This window comes from Peromyscus leucopus, chromosome X, assembly GCF_004664715.2.
Source record: "Peromyscus leucopus breed LL Stock chromosome X, UCI_PerLeu_2.1, whole genome shotgun sequence".
Classification (NCBI taxonomy): Eukaryota; Metazoa; Chordata; class Mammalia; order Rodentia; family Cricetidae; genus Peromyscus; species Peromyscus leucopus.
The window spans coordinates 6,200,821-6,222,862 of record NC_051083.1 but is presented as its reverse complement, the minus strand read 5'-3'; positions in this window follow the sequence as shown (position 1 = coordinate 6,222,862).

The following is a 22,042-nucleotide window of genomic DNA, read 5'->3' as shown; positions in this document are numbered from 1 at the left end:
GCAGAGGACATGGAGGGATGTTACTTACTGGCTTGCTTTACATGGCTTGCTCAGCCTGCTTTCTTATAGAACCCAGGACCACCAGCCCAGGGATGACACAATGTCATCAATCACTAACTAAGAAAATGTCTTACAGCTGGATCTCATGGAGGCATTTACTCAACTGAGGTTTCCTCCTCTCAGATGACTCTAGCTTATGTCAAGTTGACATAAGACTAGCCAGCATAACTACGAAGAACACAGTGGTGCTCTAAAACTCCACTCTCATCTGCAGCTTCACCACAGATCAAACACTTTTACATGGACTGATATCAGACTAGATGTGTGAGCATACACATACCCCTTTTCTGCCTCCAGTCTTTCTCAACTGTGTTATCTAAAATTAGATGATTAGTAACTTCCCATACCCATATACAGTGCTCAAATACATTTAGGTGAATTTCTAGCCATTATCTGCATTAAGGGGACAGTCTAAGATAGCCACAAAAGGGAAGAGTCACCAAGCCTTCTCCCCCAGTAGGCAACTATCCACTTCAAAAAGGTTTTTAGAAATTGCCTGGTGATCATGTCTGACAGAAGCCTTTTGAGACTCAGCTGAGTGGTTATATTTCTTTAAAGATCAGAATCATATAGCCCAAAAAATATGTGAACTCAAGATTAAATCATTTAAGTTCATTCTAAAAATATAACCACTGGCCCAAATTGGGTTCTCAACTTAAAACATTTGAAACCATATTTTAATACTGGTACCAATAATAATCATACATTCTGTAGTGGTTTTAATAAAAATGGCCCCATAGGACCACAGGGAGTGGCACTATTAGAAGGTGTGGCTATTTTGGAGAAGGTGTGTCACTAGGAGGTGGGCTTTGAGGTCTCAGATGCTCAAGCCTGGCCAGTATGTCACTGTCACTTCCTACTGCCTGCCAATCTATATATAGAATATTCAGCACCATACCTGCCTGCATGCCACCATGCTTCCCAAAGTAATGGTAATGGACTAAACCTCTGAAACTGTAAGCCAGCCTGGAATAAATGTTTTCTTTTATGAGAGTTGCTGTGGTCATGGTGTCTCTTCACAGTAATAAAACCCTAACTAAGAAGTTAGTTCCAGAGACTGAGGTACTGCTGTGATAGGCCTGAGCATGTTTTTGTTTGGAGGACTGTGGTTTTGGGACTTTGGGTTAGAAAAGCAGTGGAATGCTTTAAGCTCTGCTTAACGGGCCATCTTAGTAAAAACATGGAAGACAGTGGTTCTGAATATGATTTAAACTGTGGGGCCTGGCTCAAGAGATCTCAGAGGAAAATAATAATAGTATGTGGCCCAGAGACTGGTCTTGTGATATTTTAGTGAAGAATGTGGCTGCTCTTTGCCCTTGTCCAAAAAGTGTGCCTGAGGCCAAATTGTTTTAGATTAATTTAATTAATTGTTTTAATTAATCTTGACAGAGGAAATATCAAAACAGCCTAGTATTGACTCTGTCATGTGGTTATTAGTGTTCACTTTTATGAAGATCTATAATAAAAAAGAAGGAAGCTGAGCAAGGAAAATTACAAATTGTAAAGTGTTGTTTGAATCTTAGATGTTCTTTTAATAATAATAAAAAAAAAAACCCAGAGCCAAATATCAGGGTGAAAACTGAAAGATCAGAGAAGCAGAACAGCCAGCCACTAGTTCTTACCTCTACGAAATCTTCAGTCTAAAGAGAGTGAGTTCCTGTTTTCTCACACCTTTCTCTGCCCAGCCATGTCACTTCCTAGAATTAGGCATGTGTGCTTCCCAGTACCGGGATTAAAAGGTGCATGCCACCACTGCCTGACTCTGTTTCCAGTGTGGCCTTGAACTCACAGAGATCCAAATGGATCTCTGCATCCTGAGTGACAGGATTAAGGGTGTGTGCCACCATTGCCTGACCTCTATGTCTAATCTAGTGACTGACTCTGTCCTCTGATCCTCAGGCAAATTTATTAGGGTACACAATATATCACCACAGTAAAGTTCAAGGAGAAAGGGCGCAGTGGTGCACACCTTTAATCCCAACACTACAGGGGCAAAGGTAGGCAGATCTTGAAATTCAGGACCAGCCTGGTCTATAGATTGAGTTTCAGGACAGCCAAGCTTAGGTAGTGAAGGAAGCCATCTAAAACAGAAAGCTGGTAAAGAGGTAATTGAAAGAGGAGGCTATGTTCAAGCCTCAGCAAGCAGCAGAACTTGGCATCTTCAACCATGTGGCTCTGAGTTTAGAGTCAAAGATAGAAGAAAATGGTTATGGAATCTCCATCTGAGGCTAAGAAAAGCCACTAGGGGAAGGCATATGTCAGGGGTGTCCCTGCGTGGAAGCCTAGAGAGGCCATTGTGTGAAGCTGTGAAGGTGAAGCCTGGATTGCCTTGGAGACCCCAAGATGTTGGAGATGCCAGAGCCGTGGGATACCTGCAAATGAGAGCTGCTAACTGTTCCATTGGAAGCTCTGCCTCAGCTCCCCTCCTCTCTCTCCAAACCCTGTCCTTCAGAAAGTCAGCCAAGAGGTGGCTCCTCCCTTGAGCTGACCACCCTGCACTTATAGGGTATTTAAGCTCTGGTCCACAGACCTACCATGTGATTTCTCCTCTTCCCCTGAGATCACCCAGAAATGTTTTGCTCAGATTAAACCTGGTCTTATTAATTCAGTTTGATTTGGCTTATTGCATTGGCAGAGAAACTCATTATGGAGGATTCAAAATATTTACCATCTGGTGCCCAGCCTGAGGTAGAGTTGAATATTCCCCACTAGCCCCTTGGCCACGTGGGAAGCCACTCTCCCTTTTATCCTGCCTCTCTACCACACCAGACTGGCTTCTGGCTCAGTAAGTCACCCATTCACAAACCAAAAGCCTATAAGGAATCCAGGATTCCTTCTGAGTCTTTTGACCCCTCCTGAGTCAAAGGCTTTTGGGGTACCCTGCCAGGACATGGACGAGCCAGGGGCAACCCCACCCCATTACTGGAACAAAGTCTGTTTTTGTTCTGTGGGACCTTTGGTTAGGAGATATTCTATCCAAAGACACTCCTCCCACCCCCGACTGCTTGGCCCCAGGGTATGTCAGGGGATGCACGCCATAGTCTTTAATCTCTGGCATAGGCTTGGAAGTGGGCAACACCAAGTTTAAATCTGATCCCAATGACTGCAAAATTTATCCAAATTGGGGCTGTCTCATACTATATGCCCTCATGCAGGATTTTGGGGCTCTGTCCTCCCTCCTCCCACTTCTGCCTGCCCCCCATGCTCTGCTTCTACCCGCCCTCTCCACCTTTAACAAATCTATTTTCCTTCAATAAACTCTGCTACATCTTCCTCCCTCCTAAAATTCTCTTTTTCCAAATCCTCTGCTTGCTGCTTCAGATTGCTCAACTGGGCTTTCTTCTGATCTCAAGCAGCCTGCTGCTACTCTGTTTTTCAGTTTCCCTCTGCAGCACCTTCTCCTCCAGGCTAAGATGCATGAGGTGCTGCTGCTTTTTAGTCTGAGGTGCCCACCCCACCTTGGACTCTGCTGCCCATGAGCCAGGCACAATGAGTGGCAGCACCCAGCCACATGTGGCAGGCTGCTCTGATCCAATAGGAGCTGCATTATGGCCAGGAAGCATCTTTTATTCCTATACTTTCTTACATGCTGCTATATACTGTAAACTCTTACCTCAGGATTTTTAAGTTGTTATCTGACATGGTTTCCCACAGAAAGTTTTGCTTCTCTTAAGTGGTGCATACCTTTAATTCCAACACTCAGGAGGCAGAGGCAGGTGGATCTCTGTGAGTTCCAGGACAGCCTGGTCTATAGAGCGAGATCCAGGACAGGCACCAAAACTACACTAAGAAACTCTGTCTCGAAAAACGAAAGAAAGAAAGAAAGAAAGAAAGAAAGAAAGAAAGAAAGAAAGAAAGAAAGGAAGGAAGGAAGGAAGGAAGGAAGGAAGGAAGGAAGGAAGGAAGGAAGGAAGGAAGGAAGGAAGGAAGTCCTCCTTGTGTTTATGGATGGAAATGTGGCCACTGCATGCTTGTTTCTCACTGGTCTTAGATGCCTGACTGTATATGTTCCATGTGGCAGCTGTTGCTATTAATAAAAAACTTAGCTTAAAACTTGTAACTCTGTTGTGCCCAGATTGCAACCCCCAAAGAGAGACCACTGAAGACGAGCATGCCAGAATCCAAAAGCAAGGTTTATTGAAGCAGTTCAAGCCAGGATGTGCCCACCCCTCTACAAGCTAAGGTTTTAAAGGCAAAAACCACAAGGTTACATCATTTAGGGGTGCTAGTACAGGTACAATTCTGATTGGCTCGCTTCTAGGGACTTTCTAGAAATCATGGCTTAATCTTACTTCTAAGGGAGTGGTTACCCGCCACCATTTCTCATTGGCTACCCTCAGGTGGGGACATTTCTGTGGTCAGTCACACTGGAAACCAGGGTTGGAACATTCCTTGGTTAAACAGTCATCACTGAATGAATACCTTGTGACTCTGTACTTTGCACTTTCTAATTTCTGGAATTTGGGTTCACTAGCTCCAGTAACTCAAGGCCTGTGCCAGTAACTCAAGGCCTGTACCTAAAATGGAGAAAGCATAGGCCTTATTTCTAAGATGGAGGCATTTTGTTCTCATTTTCGTCTCACAACTCCAAATTGAAACTGCTATGGAAAAAACACATGGTCTGCCACTATATTAATAAATACAGCCAGCCACATGAGCAGCCACCATTTTGACTAAGGTTTTAAAAAAGGAGGTCATATAACTTCACCACCATCTTAAATAAAGGTGACCACATGGAGTGACCCCACCAAGGAGAAATTAGGTCTCCAATATATTTTAGATTAGGATGAATTTCTATATGATAATTCCCGTCCTGTCCTAAAAACAAGGCTTATAAATGACAGGATTTAAAGCAATGCTGATTTAATGAGGTATTAAAGCTGCACCTCCATACATCCATGTATAGGGATGCACCTTGCTGGAAGACAGATTATGTAACATAAGAGTAATCCCCTTGGTATTGATTTTAAATTGTTTACACTGCTAAAACTGGGTTTTGCCTTCTGGGGTTACTAAACTGCTTATATCTAATAGATAATGATCCCCTGATTCTCGAACTCCTCAGAGATCTGAGACTATGGTATTTAATAAAAAAGCTCATCATGATAGAGGCATGCCAGCTCCTGGCAGCACCCTGTATCTCCTCCAAGGAAAATGATGGCCGTAGAAGAATCTTCCACCTGGAGCTTGCTTTATGTAACAAAGCCAGCCACGAAGCAGAAAACTGCTGCCAAGACCCTGTCCAGACTGTGACCAAGCAGGACACTGGGGAAGTGATCGTCCCACTTTGCCAAGACAAGGTAGGCTGCTCTCCCCAAATTCCTACTCCACAGGAAAGTCTGTCAGATATTCTGGGATTGGCAGTTGAAGACTGATCCTACCTTGGGGACCTCTGTCTTCAACAACCAAGGAGAAACCTGAGATAGTTGCCTAGGTAGCTGGAAAGCTGTCTCACTTCTGCTTACTCAGTGAAATTTATCATTCTCAGATCTGATTGTGTTTAATGACAAGGGTACTGATAGATTTACCATTTTAACATTTTACCCCTGATCTGACCCTCCCCCCCACCCCCGCCAAGGCTACAACTACCTTGGTAACTCATTAGTTCATTAGTTAAGTTTCCTGTTTAAAATACAGTCAGGTTTGCCTTGTTTACAGCCTTCATAATAAAGGATAAACAGGTTTCAGATGTAACTTCCCACTTAAGGTATGTAAATACACTAAAATTTCAGAGGTTCAGAGTTTCAGCACTGATAAATGCAGTTTTGATAAAATGATAGAGCACTGACTAGAGTTTTCAGAAGTTCTTACATTTCTGTGGACTTTACTGGTCCCAGCTTTTAGGACTGCATAGAGACGTTTTCAGCATTACTGTAATGTCTCCAGTCACATATGACAAAACTCTGCTGAAATGCCAACTCCTCCCCTTCTGAAACAGGTTACATAAGAGGTATGGAAGCCTACTTCTCAGCCTCCCTCACTCCTTCACTTCACTATTTATTTTTTTTTTCATTTTACATACCAACCACAGTTCCCATTCTCTCCCCTCCTCCCAGTCCTCTCCACCTCTCCCCACCCCACCCCATCCAATCCTCAGAGAGGGTAAGGCCTCCCATAGGGAGTCAACAAAGTCTGGCACATCAAGTTGAAGCAGGCCCTCTCCCCTCACCCCTGCATCAAGGCTGAGAAAGATATCCCACCAAAGGGAATGGGCTCCAAAAAGGCAGCTCATGCACCAGGGATAAATCCTGGTCCCACTGCCAGAGGCCCCACAAATAGACCAAGCCATACAGCTGTCACCCACATTCAGAGAGCCTAGTTTGGTCCCGTGAAGGTTCCCCAGTTGTCAATCAAGAGTCCTTGAGCTCCCACTAGCTCGAGTCCACTGTCTCTATGGGTTTCCCTATCATGGTCTTGACCACCTTCTCCTGCTCATACAATCCCTCCTCCTTTTCTTCAACTGGATTCCAGGTACTCAGCCTAGCTATGGATCTCTGCGTCTGCTTCCATCAGTCACTGAATGAAGGCTCTATGATGACAATAGAGTAGTCACCAATCTGGTTTCAGGGGAAGGCCAGTTCAGACAGCCTCTCAGCTATTGTTAGGAGTCTTAGTGGGGTCATCCTTGTAGATTCCTGGGAATTTCCCTAGCACCAGGTTTCTCTCTAACCCCATAATGGCTCCCTCTATCAAAATATCTCTTTTATTGCTCTCCCTCTCTGTCCCTCCCCCTACTCGACCATCCCATTTTCTCATGTTCTCATGCCCCATTCCTTCCCCTTTTCTACTCCTCTCAGTTTACCAAGGACATCTTATCTATTTCCCCCTCCCAGGGTAATCAATGCAATTTTCTCTTAGGGTGCTCCTTGTTGTCTAGTTTCTCTGGGGTTCTGGATTGTAGCCTGGTTATCCTTTGCTTTACATCTAGTATCCACTTACGTGTGAGTATATACCATGTTTGTCTTTCTGGGTCTGGGTTACCTCACTCAGGATGAACTTTTCTAGTTCCATCCACTTGCCTGAATACTTCATGATTTCATTGTTTTTTTTTTTTTTTTTTTTTTTTTTTTTTTTTTTTTTTACCACTGGGCAATACTTGATTATGTAAATGTACCCCATTTTCTTTATCCATTTTTAATTGAGGGGCATCTGGGTTGTTTCCAGGTCCTGAATAATGCTGCTATGAGCATAGATGAGCAAGTGTCCTTGTCCTTGTGGTATGATGGAGCATCCTTTGGTTATATGGCCAGTAGTGGTATTGCTGGGTCTTGAGGTAGATTGATTTCCATTTTTCTGAAAAATCACCATACTGCTTTCCAAAGTGACTATACAAGTTTGCACTCCCACCAGTAGTAGAGGAGTGTTTCACTTATTCCACATCCTCTCCAACATAAGCTGTCATCAGTGTTTTTGATCTTAGCCATTCTGACAAGTGTAAGATGGTATCTTAAAGTCATTTTGATTTGCATTTCCCTGATGACTAAGGATATTCAACAATTCCTTAAATGTTTTTCAGCCATTTGAGATTCTTCTGTTGAGAATTCTTTGTTAAGCTCTGTAGCCCATTTGTTAATTGGATTGTTTGATATTTTGATGTCTAGTTTCTTGAGTTCTTTATATATTTTGGAGATCAGCCCTCTGTCAGGTGTGGGGTTGGTGAAGATCTTTTCCCATTCTGTAGGCTGCTGTTTTGTCTTATTTACCATGTCCTTTGCCTTACAGAAGTTTCTCAGTTTCATGGGGTCCCATTTATTAATTGTTGCTCTCAGTGTCTGTGCTACTGGTGTTATGTTTAGGAAGTGGTCTCCTGTGCCAATGAATTTAAGACTACTCCCTACTTTCTCTTCTATCAGATTCGGTGTAGCTGGATTTATGTTGAGGTCTTTGATCCATTTGGATTGTGCATGGCAATAGATCTATTTGTATTCTTCTACATGTGTAGACATTTAATTACTGTTTCTATTTCCCTAGGTGTTATAAGTCTGCTTAAATTATCTGGTCTTGATTTCATTTTAGTATGTGGTACCTATCCAGAAAATTATCCACTTCTTTTAGATTTTCCAATTTTGTGGAATACAGATTTTTTAATTATGACCTAATGATTCTCTGGATTTCCTCAGTGTCTGTTGTTATGTCCCCCTTTTATGGGGATGTTGTTCTGTATGTTATGAATATATGTTGCTCTGATTAGTTGATAAATAAAATAAAGCTGTTTGGCCAATGGTGAGGCAGAATAAGGTTAGACGGGACATTCTAACTAGAAAGACAGGAAGAAGGCAGAGAGAGATGCCAGCAAGCTGCCCAAGGAGCAACATGTAATGGGACACAGGTAAAGCCACAGAAAATGTGGCAAAACATAGATTAATAGAAATGGGTTAATTTAAGATATAAGAGCTAGCTAACAGGAAGCCTGCCATGGCCATAGTTTAAAAATAATATAAGCCTCTGTGTGTTTACTTGGGTCCGAACAGCTGTGGGACTGGCGGGTGAGAGAGATTTGTCCTGACCACAGGCCAGGCAGGACACAGGAAAACTTTCAGCTACACCCCTTTTCATTTCTGATTTTGTTAATTTGGATATTCTCTCTCTGTCTTTTGGTTTGTTTGGATAATGGTTTGTTTATCTTCTTGATCATCTTGAAGAACCAACTTCTTCACCCATACCTCCACTGACTCCGGACTCCTTCTTCCCACATTATCCCATGCCAGCAGGAAGCAGACAGACTTGAACCTGTGCCCATATATCCAAGAAAGTCTGAGTGATTATTTTACACGTGGATTGTGGGACTGCGGGGCTTGGTGGAACCTGGAGAGAAGCCCTCCAGCAACATATTACTGCAGATTCAAAATACTTATCACTAACAGGGAGTGGAACCAGCCCAAGAGAAAGAAGTGTGTTGCAGTCAACAAAGCTGAATGGTGTTGGAGATCTAAAGAGCACTTTGACATCAGACATACAGAGTTTGGAGTTGGCCCAGCTGGTTTTCAGTCTTACGTTGGTCCAGTATTTCCTCACTATGCTCCCCATTTGGAATGGTAATATATATCTTGTGACATCAGATGTTTTGGAAGTATGTGATCTTTTTCATTTGATTTTTCATTTTGATTTTACAGGGGATTTCAGTTAAGAGATTTCATCAATCTCAGAAGAGATTTTGGACGTTGGACTTTTAAACAAGTTTGAAACTGTAATAGAATATGAGGACTTTTGAAATTAGACTAAATACATTTTGCATTATGATATGGCTATAAGCCTATGGAGGCCAGGGAGTGGAATGTGGTGGTTTGAATAAAAATGTCCCCCATAGGCCCATAGGGAGTGGCACTATTAGGAGGCTTGACCTTGTTAGAAAAGGTGTGGCTTTGTTGAAGGAAGTGTGTCACCAGGGGGTGGGTTTTGAGGTCTCAGATGCTCAACCCTGGCCAGTGTGACTCTCACTTCCTGCTGCCTGCCAATCCATATGTAGAACTCTCAGCTACCTCTCCAGCACCATGTTTGCCTGCATGCCACAATGCTTCTCAATGTGACAATAATGGACTATACTCCTGAAACTGTAAGCCAGCCCCAATTCAATGTTTTCCTTATAAAAGTTGCCATGGTCATGGTATCTTTACACAGCAATAGAAACCCTAACTAATATACCTTCTTGTATTCTCTCTGCCTTCTTCCTATCACTTCTTTGTATATTGAGTTGACCACATCCCTCAACTACATCTGTTTGCACCGAAGAAGTGTACTCTTTGTTAACAATGATAAGACTTCAAATTCTCCCAGTTATAACTCACACAGGAGATCATTCAATACTCTAAGTACTTACTAGCATATGGTATTTAACATCCAAGTAGAAAATTGAGGCTCAGTGAATAAATGGTTTCACTCAGGAAGTGACAAAGTATGTAAGAATTCAGTTTGCCTAATTTCAAGATCAACAATCATTAATGGGATTTTAAAAATCAAATATTAAGAAATAACTTTATATCAGGTCACTGGGAAGAGTACAGAGAGATGGACAGGTTGTGGCAGTAGTAGCAGGGAAATGCAATTCAGCACTGTTGCCAGTAGACTGAGGAAGTCCCTCCTCCATCCAGGTAAAACTGGAGCCTTGAATAAGCCCCTGAAAAGAATTTCAGGATGAATCAGAGAAGCAAATGTATTGACTTTATTGAATAAAGATGAAGGCAAGTACATGCTTCAGATATAAGTGCTGGGGTGAAGGATAAGTGGGGAGAGTTAAATGAAAGACTTAGGAAAGGGATAGTACACACTCAAGACATGAGTGCAGACTCTTCAAAAGGGAGAGTCACTCATCACTGTCTTAGCAATAGCTATATACGTGATTTTGTGACTTTTCATGTTACATTGCCCAAAAGATGTAATTTACGACAATGTTTAAAATATTACTTTAAAAAATCAAGAAAAATATTAATTGATTTACTTATTTCTCTTATCTTACAGAATTTCTTTTGTAAGCATAATTGTAAGGCAGATTCACGAGGTATATTGTTTGGGTTTGGAGAAGATAGAGGAGTACTGATACAACTAAGCTCAAAGGCACAACATTCTGACCCTAAGTAAGCAGAATCCATTTTTAATGTGCCATCCTTATTTGGGACTATCTCCTGGAAAAAAGAATGATGTTTCTATAAGCAATATTGATTTTGTTAGTTACATTGACATTTCTGACTCTCGGCCATCAGGTAATATAACCAGCATCTAGAGAGGGGCTTCTTTCTCTTCCCACATCCCCTTAATCATCCAGTTTATTTCATTGTTACACAAATTAAATTGAATAAAAGTGGGTTAATATAAGAACAACTATTTTCAGTATGAAAATATGTGAAAGAGTCTCAGAAAAATGTGGTTTGGGTAGTGAGAATGCTCAGTAGGTAAAACCACCTGTTCAACCTCCAGGACCCACATGTGGAAGGAGAGAACCAATTCCCCCAAGTTGTCCTCTGAATTTCACATGTGTGCTGTGGCATGTGTGTGCCCATACACACACACACACACACACACACACACACACACACACACACACACACACCAACAAACAAAGTGAACATACAAAAAACCTACAAAGGAACAGGTTATTATGGTTGAGAGATGATGAAACCTTTAAGACATGGGTCCTAGTGGTAATATAGTTAGAGCATTAATGTATCACTTATGGGACTAGTTTCCTATGAAATGAATTTTTTGTAAGGCAAGTTCTGCTGTCTCAGCTTCCTCTTTGGCTGTGTTTCACAGTGTGATCATGCACATATGTACTCCCACCATTGGGATGCCATCTGCCACATTGTGCTCACCAGAGTTAAGCAAATGCCAAAACCATACACTTGCATGCCCAGAACTATGGAGCTAAATAAATCTCTTTTTTTATACATTACTCAGAATTGTCTATTTTATTATAGCAACAAAAATGGACTAAGACATGGGATATTAGAGGCAAATTATTAGAAGGAAGGAAGATGAGATGCATGGTGAATGAAATTGTCTTATTATGTAGACAAAGATCTCAGGCAATGAAAGTTGTATCATAGTAGCTCTCCCTTTCTTTCACAGATACTATACTAATGGAGATTTCTTTTTATAAATGTACATTTCCTTTATTGTAAAAGAAAATTATACTTTATTTTGGGTATTTGAGATAAATGAAGGGTTTTTCCTACATTAGCTGTTTGATTTTTTAGCTTTAAATAATAAATATGCAAAAGTGGAATATTTGGGGGTGACATGTTCCAAACTCCATTAAAATCAAGTTTCAAAGCTGGTTAAAATCCTGCTCTGCTGGTGCTAGAGAGAAGACTAGCACCAGCAGACCAAGGACTAGCACAGAGGACCAAGGTTCATTTCTCAACACATACATGGTAGTCTACAGCCATCTGTAACTCCAGTTCCAAGGAATCTACTACTCTCTTCCAGCCTCCAGAAGTACTGCACACATGTATATATACAAGCAACACTCATAAATGTAAAAATAAATAGGAAATATTTTAATCCTGTTTTAGATAGCTTCAATAGTTTCCCATTGTGACAGAAATAAAATTCAAACACCTTTACTTGGCCTAAGACTATTTTTTATTCCTCTCTCATATAATACACCCCACCTCTCCTCCCACCACTCTTCCCAGTTCCCTCCTCTACCTCCCCTCTCCCCCAGATCCACTCCTCCTCTGTTTTCCTTCAGAAAAGAGCAGGCCTCCCATTGATATTAACCAAACACAGCATAACAAGATACAGTAAGACTAGGTACAAACCCTCATATCAAGACTGGGCAAGGCAACCCAGTAGCAGGAAAAGGGTCCCAAGAGCATGCAAAAGAATGAGAGATACCCCTACTCCAACTGTTAGGAGTCCCACAAAAACATCAGTCTAACATCTGTAACATATAGATAGAGGACCTAGTGCAGACCAATGCCTTGATTGCCCCTTCAGTCTCTGTGAGTCTCTGTGAGCCCTGCTTAGTTGATTCTGTGGGCTGTGTTTTCCTGGTGTCCTTACCCCTCTGGCTCCTACAATCTCCCCCTACTTTTCCACAGGGTTCCCTGAGCTCCAAGAGGAGAGATCCAATGGAGATCACCAATTTTGGATCTCTCTTCACCTAATGTTTGGCTGTGGATCTTTGAATCTGCTCCCATCAGCTGCCAGAGGAAGCCTCTCTGATGATGATTGGACTAGGCACTGATCTAGAAGTATAGAAAAATATCATCAGGAGTCATTTCATTGACGTTTTTTCTAACCTATGTCTCTGGGCTATCCAACCTCTGGTTCCTGGGCATCTAGGCAGTGTTGGGCATGTGCTCCCTCTTGAGGCATGGGCCTCAAATTAGACCATTCATTGACTGGCCACTCCCACAAGTTCTGCATCACCATTGCCTTAGCACATCTGGCAGGCAGGACAGATTCTAGGCCAAAGGTTTTGTGGTTGGGTTTGTGTCCCAATCCCACCACTGGAAATTGCCTGGTTACAGAAGATGCCTGGTTCAGGCTTCATATCTTCTATTACTAAGATTCCTGGCTAGGGTCACCCTTGTAGATACCTGGAAGTTTCCAATGCACTAGGTTTCCACATTGCCCCCAAAATACCCTCCAATTCCAGTAGTCTCTCCTAGTATTCTCTCCCTCCATCCCTCCCCACATACACACCTAATCCCTCGTATTCCTATTCCCACCTGCCCCTCATCCACCTATAAAATCTATTCTATTTCCCCTTCCCAGGGGAATCCATGCATCCCCCTAAGAGCCCTCCTTGCAACTTAGGTTCTCTGGGGCTATGGATTATAACATGATTATCATTTACTTAGCAGCCACTATCCACTTATGAGTGAGTACATACCATGTTTATCTTTCTGGGTCTGGGTTTCCTCACTCAGGATGATTTTTTCTAATTCTATATACATTTGCTTGCAAATTTCATGATGCAATTTTTTTAACAACTAAGTAATATTCCATTGTGTAAGTTAACTACATTTTCTTTATTCATTCTTTGGTTGAGAGACATCTAAGTCTTTTCCAGTTTCTGGCCTTTATGAATAAAGCCACTATAAACATAGTTGAGCAAGTAACTAACTTTGTGGTAGGACAGAGCATCCTTTGGGTAGATGCTCAAGAGTGGTGTAGCTGGATCTTGAAGTAGAACAAGTCACAACTTTTTCAGGAACCTCCATATGTATTTCCATAGTGGGTGTACAAGTTTGCACTACCACCACCAATGGAGGAGTGTTCCCCTTGTTCCACATCCTCTCCAGCATGAGCTGTCACTTGTGTTTTTGACCTTAGCCATTCTAACAGGTGTAAGATGGGGTCTCAGAGTTGTTTTGATTTGCATTTCACTGATAACTGAGGATGTTAATCATTTCTTTAAGTGTTTCTCAGCCATTCCTCCTTTGGAGAATTCTGTTTAGATCTGTACCCCATTTTCTAAATGGATTATTCAGTTTGTTGATGTCTAGTTTCTTGAGTTCTTTATATATTTTGGATATTAGCCCTCTACCAGATGTGGACTTGGTGAAAAATCTTTTCCCATTCTGTAGGCTGCTATTTTGTCCTGTTAACAGTGTCCTTTGTCTTACAGAAGCTTTTCAGTTTCACAGGGTCCTTTTTATTAAGTGTTGATCTTAGTGCTTATGCTATTGGTGTTTTGTTCAGGAAGTTGTCTCCTGTGTCAATCTGCTCAAGGCTATTCCTTACTTTCTCCTCTATCAGACTCAGTGTATCTGTTTTTGTTGTTGCTGTTTTTGCTGTGTTTTTTGGGTGTGTGTGTGTGGGGGGGGTGTGTTTCAAGACAGAGTTTCTCTGTTTAGTCCTTGCTGTCCTGGAACTCACTTTGCAGACCAGGCTGGCCTTGAACTCAGAGATCCCCCTGCCTCTGCCTCTCGAGTGCTGGGATTTGTGTGTGCCACTACCACCTGGCTTAGTGTATCTGGTATTATGTTGAGGTCTTTGATCTACGTGGACTTGAGCTGTGTGCAGGGTGATGAATATGGATCTATTTGCCAGTTGTATATAGAAGGGATACTGATTTTTTTAGTGAATCTTTTTTTTTTAATCTTAGTTAATCTTTTTAGTTAATCAGCCACTTTGTTGAAGGTGTTTATCAGCTGTAGGAGTTCCTTAATAAAATTTTGGGGTAGTTTATGTATACTATCATATCATCTACAAATAGCAATATTTTAACTTCTTCCTTTCCAATTTATATACCCTTGATCTCCTTCAATTGTCTTCTTGTTCTAGCTAAAACCTCAAGTACTATATTGAATAGATATAGAGAAAGCAGACAGACTTATCTTGCTCCCAATCTTAGTGGATTGCTTTATGTTTTTCTCCATATAATTTCATGTCGGCTATAGGCCTGATATAAATTGCCTTTATATGTTGGTGTACATTCCTTGTATCCCTAATCTCTTCAATACTTTTATCATGAAGGGATGTTGAATTTTGTCAAAGGCTTTTTCAGCATTTGATGAGATGATCATGAGTTTTTTTCTTTCAGTTTTTTTTTTTGTATGTTGGATTAAATTGACTGATTTTCATATTTGAACCATTCCTGCTTCTCTGAGATTAAGCCTAGTTGGTCATAGTGGATGATCTTTTTGATGTGTTCTTGGATTTAGTTTACAAGTATTTTACTAAGTTATTTTTGCATGTGTGTTCATATGGGAAACTGGTCTGCAATTCTTTCTTTGTTGAATCCTTGTGTGGGTATAAGGGTGACTGTGACCTCATAAAAAGAATTTGGCAATTTTCCTTCTGTTTCTATTTTGTGGATTAATTTGAAGAATGTTGGCATTAGCTCTTCTTTGAAAGTCTAGTAGAATTCTATGCTAAAACCATCTGGCTCTGGACTTTCATTGGTTGGGAGACTTTTAATGACTGCTTCTATTTACTTAGGGGGCTTAGGTCTATTCAAATTGTTTATCTGATCTTGATTTAACTTTGGTAAATGATATATATTGAGAAGATTATCCAGTTTTTTTAGATTTTCCAATTTTGTGGAGTATAGGTTTTTAAAGTATGACTTAATGATTCTTTGAATTTCCTCAGTGTCTATTGTTATGTTCCCCTTTTTGCTTCTGATTTTGTTAATTTGGATATTCTGTCTTTTAGTTGGATTGGATAAAGGTTTGTCTATCTTGCTGATTTCCTCAAAGAATCAACTCTTTGTTTCATTGATCCTTTGCATTTTTCTCTTTGATTCTATCTTATTGATTTCAGCCCTCGGTTTGATTATTTTTTGCCATCTACTCCTTTCATGTGTGATTACTTCTTTTTGTTCTAGAGCTTTCAGGTATGCTGCTAAGTTGATAGTGTCAGATCTCTCCATTTTTTTTCATGCAGGCACTTAGTGCTATAAACTTTTCTTTCTGAGCACCCCACTGCTTAAATAAATTAGATTTGATAATATCTTTATATTACATTACTAGAGAGATATTTATGTTTTAGGAGTATCTCCAGTTCCATAGGATTGATTAGTGGCAGCCCCTTATCTTATCTTCAGTTTAGTAATAGTTTTATTATATAACACTGCCCTCTTCCAAATAAAATGGACTGTAATTATAAGTTATATACAGAAAATACATTTTTCTAATTAATGTAATTGTTTATTTAAATGCATTCAGGTTAGCTGGGCATCATGGTATACATTTGAGATGGTGCACCAGGTCCTCTGTGTATATTTTATGGCTATTAGCTTAATGCTTTTGTGGAACTCCTGACAGTGGGAGTTGGTGTGTCTCTAACTCTTTTGCTTGCTCTTGTGACTCTTTTCAGAAGGTAAACAGTGGGGGAGTGGATCTGAGTGAGGGGGCAGTGTGGGGAGAGCTAGGAGGAGTGGAGGGAAGGGAAACTGTGGTTGGGATGTATTGTATGAGAGAAGAATCTATTTTTAAAAAAATGCTAAGAATAAATTATGGACCAAATGTTTACTTAAATGGAGAAAGAATCACAGAACATAAATTAGCTATCTTTCAAACGCTATAGAGAAAAATCATCACTCTTAAGATTCTGAGCTAAGTCAGCAGTATATGTTAAAGTGTGTTGTTAGTATGTCAAGCTCTCTAAGAAATGATTATTTATTAAATTATGATTATAACAACAACAAAAAGAAATCTAGCATTCTTAATGGTATCTGTTTAAGAGCAAATAATCCAGTAACTTAACTGTACTGTTTGCCCAAAGAGAAATATGCTAAAATGAACTCAGCAATGCCTCTTGAAGTTATGTTCAGTAGCCTAACTCTACCTGGTTTCAGTGTATTCTAAGCCTATGCCAACAGCAAGGCATACTTTTGCCTGCTGTTTTAAATAGTAGTTTCTGAAAATAAAACTAGATTAACTTTAAAAAAAACTCAAGAACATTTATAAACATAGCTATTAATCTAAAATATGATTTCCAAACCTATAACACATACAAAAGCACACAAAGGGAACTTCTTTAATTTCCTTTAATATATGCTTCATTGTGTATGACATACAAATAACAGAAAATGAAATGAAATCTCAATATTTCTTTCTATGTATTTGTTTGAAAGAAAAGGAACAATAGAACCTCTAAAGAAAAGTCACTTGTTAAGTTTGTTAAATTATTGTCTCAAAACTTAACACTATTGAGTAGCCAAATGAAGGTGGAAATAAGTTGAAATTGTTCACAAGACAAAACCTACTTTGTGATATCCTAGTCTTGCTTTTGTCACCTGTTGAGGCAAGTTACTTGGCTTTATCTATCCACACTACTTACAAAGTCAGTCTCTGCTCTCACGTTCTCTATGGAGGAGGTAATGCATTTGAAATCAAGCAGTCATTATAGAAGCTTAAAAGTTTGAAGTCCTTGTGGAGAAAATAAGACACTTTCCCAAGGTAATTTGAGATTCAAAACAAAGTTATTTAAATTGGTACAAATTCTGATGTTGACATGCCATTGGCCTTCTACCATGGGTCATTGTTTTCCCTTCTGCATCCTGTCCCACCCCACCTCCACCCATACACAGAGCCATGGAATTTGAATCCATCACACAAATTTTAAAATTATTCTCAAAACCAGTAAATGGGATGCAAATCTGAGAACCCCCTGTAAGACCCGAATGCATCAAATGATACCAGCTCACATTCAAGAAAGTCATGTAAGCCTAGGAACTGTAGCCATGAGATTGGATTCTCCAGAAGAGCTGTCAGCTAAAGTCATGCTTGGATCAAGAAAAATGGGCCTTGGCGGTTTGTGTTACTAGAGTTGTATCCATGCCAGTGGATGTCCACACACTCCAGAAGAGAATTTGACATTGCTGCTGACGCTGTTGCTGTTATAGCAGTGGCGGCCACCACTGCTACTGTTTCTGGGATTACCATTTCATAATTGCTTCCAAAGCTAGCACAGTGGAGACCCTGGCAACAAAAGTAGCTACCACAGTTAATCTTCTATTCTATTGGGCATGATAAATTTAATTCAGTAGTTATATACATCTCAATTGGCTTTGAAAATTATAAATTTATAAACTCAAGTTCCAGTTGCTTTTGGGATACTATCTTACAAGGACTTCAACATACAGTATGGCTTGTTAAGGAAGGGAATGGCTCAGTTGCCTTTAGCCTACTGGCTATGGGTGAAATAGGACCTCTGTTGGTCTTTTTTGTGTCGAACACACAGATTGCAAGTCCAGTGCCACTTTGAGATCTTTGGCAGCAGTTAACTCTGCAGCTCACTCACGATTGAGCCTGTATAATAATGAGTATTCAGAGATGGGTAATGCTTGGGGGCACTCACTAACCTAAGACAGAGCACCTGTGTGGCCTGGGCAGGCATCTCCATGACCGGTAAGGTGACCTGCTGATGTCCCATGCAACCCAAGTCAGAAGCTCATTTTTTAATAAAAGGGGACCTATTTTGGTCCCTGGCCCCCGTTTTGGGTAACTGTTGACTTGCTTGTGACCTTGCCTTACTTGACCTTGATATCCTCCCTATGCTAATTCCCTGCCATGTTCTACCCTCCTGAATGCTTAAGGGAAGTTCCTTGTCCGTGTATCCTGAATAATGGGTGTTAACAGCTTAGATGCAAGATTGTAAAACATCAGTAGCAAACTTCTGCCCTCTGGGGTTCTCCCATTGTGCTGTAAGCCTGTATTTAAGACCTCCTCCCTTCTTTAATAAATGACATTCAGCATTTTATATATATATATATATATATATATATATATATATATATATGTGTGTGTGTGTGTGTGTGTGTGTGTGTGTGTATTTAAATGAATACTGTGAATGTAATCTGTGAATACCACAAATGTGATTAATATCATGAGTGTAATTAATGAATATCATGAGTGTAATTTAAAAAATAAAAATAAAAAAAAAGAAAGTCAAAGTACAATTATGAACCTTTTCTCTTTCTCCTAAGTCATTCTCCTGCAGCAACAGAAACAGAAAATCTCATTTCTTTATGTGATGCCCCCAACTTGTATGGAATCCAGCAGAGGATATTTCTTTCTTTCTTTCAACTTAGAGGGCAGCACATGAAGCAGCCTTCAACCTAACCTCAGACATGGGTCTCTATGTGACCCAGGAACCTTGCCTGAGACAGTTCAATCATACACACTTATAAATCATGTGGCTATCACTTCCTGTTGTCACAGCTAGTTAACCTCAGTTAATTATCATGGGAATACTCCTGATTTATCAAGCATCCTGAGCCGTATAGCCTAGATATTGTGTACCTTCCTCAGCTCAGCTCCTGAGAAAATATTTCTCTTTTTGTGTCCCAAGATCTGCACATATGTAATGAATTCCAAACCCAGGAGACTTATTGCCTCATTTTCCCAATATTTAGATTTGAACTAAGATCTTTGAAACTGGAGTTGCCCTCGTCATTCCATTGGCATAGGAATTTCAAATATTTTAAGTCAGGTATCACAGGGATAAAACTTCAACACAGTGGGAAAGATTCTTCCTGAATGCCAGTGAACCCTGGGTCATACAAGGAGCTTCAATATGTTGAACATTCATCAATTATAGAACTTCTGATGTTGTTTCTGGAGGGCGCAGTACAAACAAAGACCTGGAGGCTCTAGACTCCCCCAATTTTGCCTGGTGTGAAAATGCCTGGCCAACTTGAAGCCTTATGCTTGGGAAAGTACATCATTCAGCTCTGCTGCACAATATTATGGGCTCTAAATAGCTCCCATGACAGTCTGTCTCAGAAAAGAATGTGTTTCACAGAAATATTCAGGGATTCCATTTTAAAGAGTTCCTGTGAGCAAGCAAGAACTGCATACATGCGATATTAGGAAGAACAAAATATATGGAGAAATCTGGTTTTAAAGGCACTTCTGAGAAACTCAATTTAAGGCTCTGAAAAATAGATCACCATTGTCCATTGTAATCAGAGATTTTCAGAGAAGTCTGACTCTGGGGGAATTTCAATTCACTTTGGGAACATAATGTAAAAACCAGCGTTGGTGGCACAAATGTAAACTAAGCTCACTGGCATCAAAGAGTATAACTTTTACTGAGAATTAAATGGCCATGACAACTATTTCATGACATTTTTTCTCAGCCAATAGGACCAATAGGATATTCTCCCTACCACTGCTACATTCAAGACTACTTTAGAAGGCCCCATCAAAGACAGAAGGTTATTTTGAAATTTCTAAATTTACAAAATATCACTGATCACTGGATCAACAAGGCTTCATGGAATTGAGAGACCCAAACCTAGGCTAGAAAGAAAGTTCTCTTTGTTTTCAGATGAGTGTCCACCAACTGCCAGCCACTAGGAATGGAGGATAACAGACTACTGATTTCTCTGCTCATGGAAAAGACAGCCAGTAATATCTTTTCCTTCCCCCATGATGTTAACTTTTAGAATACAATCTTGCCACTCCTTCTTAAAATGCCAGGGGAGACATAGTAGCAATAGCTCTTGAGCAAAGATGGAGCTGGAAGGAAGAGAGAGACGATTTGACTAGAAATGGCAGAAAAAAATAAATGAGAAAACAGTCATTATCTCCACATCTATTTTCACCTATGTCAAGTTCCTTTACACATGTGAGAATTCATTCAGAAGTACAAAAGACCTATTCCACACCAGATCATAAATTACAGGAAATGCCAGTCACTTTGATTATTATGGCCCATATGCCATGAATTCACTAAAACCCAGATCTGCTTAAGTGACAGAAAGCACAGCTTTGTGGAATGAGCACCAGATTGAGCCCTGACTTGACTGTTTTCTTTTAAATGATGTTAGACAATTTTCTTAACCTTTCTCTGTGTTTCAACTCTCCACCTCTAAGGAGAGGATGAGAGGGAGGGAAAGAGAGAAAAAGGAAGAGTGAGGAAAGAAATTCTCAAATTTTCTTGCTTGTCATTCAGGGATGCTGTGGGAATTGGAGAAGAGCAACCTTAGCACACAGAGAAACTGCTAGAATCCATTCACCTTTATGTCACAACATTGGCTGCTGGTGATGTGAAGAATCACCGAGCTGCATGCCTAGAGCTTGGCCGTAACCCCATTGGACCTGATAATGCCTGGCATGTTGGTGAAGATTTGTTCACACTAGAAACTTCGTCCTTCAGAAAGTCCTACTTGCAAACTATGGTTGATTGTATTCTCGAATGTTCTTGTGTGGGAGGTAGGAACTGACTGCTTGTTTTAAAAATAATTTCCTAGGAGGGATTAAAAATATATCAAAGCACTTTAACTTGGGAAGGGAAGAGAAGCAAAACATCTCATTCAGTGATAAATGTATTGATGCCTTTACTCATTTGATAAAGCTTTCTGCAGGAAGCTCTGCTAGACTCTAGAGATAGAGTCCAGTGAAGTAGGCCTCTGACCTCCAGGAGCTTTTATAGCTCAGTTATCAAGGACTTAGGTACATAAGCCTGCTGCTTTTAGTTTCCCTACATTTTAATAGAAATTAGGAAACAGGAATTGACAAAAAGAAAATGGATTTATTTAGACTTAGGCCAAATGGGATGGGACAAGAGTCTCCAATGGCAACTTATATACAGCCATGAGACAAAAGCTAACACAGACAAAAATTTCAGTGTGAGGCAAAATAACAGTCCTTTCCTAGAGGAAAGAGGACCTGGACCCCAGCTGTCTTCATCCTCCATAATAGGGGTTTCTACTTTAGGAAAATGGCACCTGAAAGAACTCTCAATTTGAAAGAGGAAAGAATCCAGGCCTGGAAAATTCTCTGCCCATAAGCCCATTCCTTTGATAGGTGTCAAGTGAAAAACCTTTTGTATCTTTTCTTTAGAGGTCAGCTCCAGCTCTCACATCCCAAATTCCTATTACATATGCTAATTTTGCAAGTAGAAAAAAAAAAGATAATAGTCTGATAGCTGAAAAGGCAATCTGTCCCTAGAATATCTCCTCTCATACAAGGGTTTCTGTAGCACAAATTTCTAAATGGTCTTATTAATAAAAAACTCAAGAGCCAGGTATTGGGGTGAATACTGAAATATCAGAGAAACAGAACAAACCACCTCACCT